A 2,724-nucleotide genomic window follows, 5' to 3' on the forward strand; every position below is an offset into this window, starting at 1 on the left:
GATGATGTCCTCATTGGTGTGGAAAGGAAGGTGCCCGCAGACCAGCTTATAGAGCAGGATGCCCAGGGACCAGATGGTGGCTGGCTGGCCACGGTAGCAGCCGAAGAGGATCCATTCCGGCGGGCTGTATTCTGGTGTTCCTATGGGACAGGGGCGCAGCTCATCAGGCTGATGCTGCTCCCTCCCTCCCAGCCAGCTCCCATTCCACAACAGCCAGCCCCTGCCCCAGCGAAAAGTAACTTGGCTACAGCCGGCTGAAGGATTCCCCCCTTCCTCCCTCTTCCCCCTCTGCCAGCAAGGGGGAATATTGAAAAACCGCTCAGGCTACTCACGAGTCTCCACAGAAGTATAGTGAGCGCCGTTTATTTCTATCTGTAGCACACTTTTATAGGGTCTGACAGGGTCCGTCGGCGAGCCGGGTCCCGGAGTAAACGCTGCCGCAGCCGCCGCTCCCCAGCAGCGGGCCCTGCCGGTAGAGCTGCTCCAGGGGAGGCTTCTCCGCCCGTCCGGGCGGCACCGCGCTCTCGGCATTCTGCCCGGAGCACCCGACCGCCCCGGGCACTGCTGCTTCCCGAGCCGCTCCGGGCTCCGGCGACTCGGGGCCGGCGGCCCAGCTGACGAGCGGCGGGGCTCGGCTCGGGGAAGCTGCCGGCGACGGGGCGGGAGCCGGGCGGCAACGGGGCGGCTCGGGGAGGGGCCTCGTTCGGGGCCGGGCCAGGGCCCGCACCAGGCGGAGCCAGAAGACGGTGCCGCTCCGCCACCACCAGAGCGAGGAACTCTTCCAGAAACTCTTCCAGAGGCGCCACAAGCAGTGCGGAGAGAACCTGGCGGAGGTGGGACCGCGGCAGGCCCGACAGGGGCGGGCCGGGGGCCGACTCGCCCACGGGCGCCTTGCGGGACGCGGCATAAGCCGGGCTGGGAGAGGCTGAGAGGGACGGCACGGCACGGCACGGGACGGCAGTAGAGTGAGTGTGAGAGGGAGAAGGGGACGGAGAGCGAGCGGAAAGTCGAGCGGAAAACCGATCGAGAGAGGCGCTGCTGCCGCTGCCGCCGCTGCCGAGCCGCCGGAGCGCGCGGCCGTTCGTCCGTTTCCTCAGCGAGCCCAACGGAGGAGCCGCCGCGCGCTCCGCGGAACGAAAGAAACAAGCAGAGAAATAAATACCTATGAAAGAAATAACCAAATAAATCAATACAGAAATGCATAAAAATGTTGGCTTGTAGGTTTCTTCTTCCTTGGGTGAGATGAAGCATTTCCCTGGGGAGAATTCCCTGTTCTGATGGTTGTGTGAGAGTGGACAAGAGTGGAGCCTTTAATTTTCAAGAAGAAAGGATAAATTGTGTCAGTAATGGCATCTCTTTTCATCCTCTGTTGAGACAGTTGCAGGCTGCCGAAGGACCGAGTCTGCAATGTGGAACTTGCTCCCAAGTTTCTTTTTCTGACAGAGACCGAGGAGGGGAGGTATCCCAGAATCATGAAGTCATGGCATGGTTTGGCTTGGAAGGCACCTGAAAAATCACATCGTTGCAACCCCCTGCTGTGGCTGTGGCCCTCTTGCACTAGACCAGCTTGTCTAGAGCTCCATCCAGCCTGGCCTTGAACACTGTCAGGGATGGGGCATCCACACCTTCTCTGGGAAACCTTTTCCAAGAGAGTATTTTTTCTGAATCCCTCATCTAAACCTACTCTCTTTCAGCTTGGATCCATTCTCCCTTGTCCTTGTCCCTGTCTGCCTTTGCACAAAGTCCCTGTCCAGCTTTCTTGTAGGTTGCTGTCACGTACTGGTAGGCCACAGTTCAGTCAAGCCTATGCCTAAATCTCTTTTCCAGGCTGAAGAAGCCCATCTGTCTCAGGCTTTCCTTGCAGGAGAGGTGCTCCACCCCTCACATCATCTTGGTGGGCCTCCTCGGCACCTGCTCCAGCACATCCATGTCCTTGCTGTACGTGCTGCGGAGCCCAGCAGAGCTGGATGAAGTACTGCAGGTGGAATGTCAATGGCACGGAGGGGCAGAATCATTGTCCTCCACCTTCGGGCCATGCTGATTCAGATGCAGCCCAGGATATGGTTTGCAAATATCAGACATCTCCTGGGGAATCTTTTTGCTGTTTTGTGCCCCAGTCTGCAGCACACCTTCAGGCATGTGCCTGTGACAGCAGAGCATCCAGTTCCCCCAGGAATGCCTTACTTGCACTGCAAAGTGAGAATACATGAAGTTTATCTTAAAATTCCACTGGTTTTTAGGGAATGTTGAAACAGGTGGAATAGACGATACTTTTTATGACATTCTTGTATCCTGTGGGCTGATATATTTTCATGACTTTACTGACATTGCATTGCTACAGTCACATTGATTTCCATGGAATTGTTTCTTAGTTGTCTTCCTGTAACTGGGCCAAGAAGGATCAAACGTTTAAAACCATCTTTTCATTTGGCTGTAGATTTTCATGCTCTTCTGCATCTGATCCGATCTCTTCTGCATCATTTAGACTAACCATACAGATGTACAATCAAGGACTGCTGGAGCTATAATGTCCTTCTCAATCATTTTCAGATTTGCATTTCCACATATTCAGTCTCATTTGCTGCTAAGACTTGCAATTTCCATTTGTTCTGGTGGGAATTCAGAATTTCTGGCCTGTCAATGTTCCCATTCCCTGAAGGCCATGTTAAGCAGATTAAACATGTCCAGAAATTGCTGTGTGACTCTAATGTCCATCTTCTGTCT

The 2,724-nt window shown here is 55.1% G+C and overlaps 1 pseudogene; it reads right to left on the reverse strand.

Moving 5' to 3' along the window:
- Nucleotides 1-368: 368 nt before the first annotated feature.
- Nucleotides 369-1,929, reverse strand: LOC148184576 (uncharacterized; annotated as a pseudogene).
- Nucleotides 1,930-2,724: the final 795 nt, after the last annotated feature.

The sequence above is a fragment of the Pseudopodoces humilis genome, chromosome 3 (genome assembly GCF_049639895.1).
Source record: "Pseudopodoces humilis isolate 2021_Gansu_Grassland_sample_001 chromosome 3, ASM4963989v1, whole genome shotgun sequence".
NCBI classification, from domain to species: Eukaryota; Metazoa; Chordata; class Aves; order Passeriformes; family Paridae; genus Pseudopodoces; species Pseudopodoces humilis.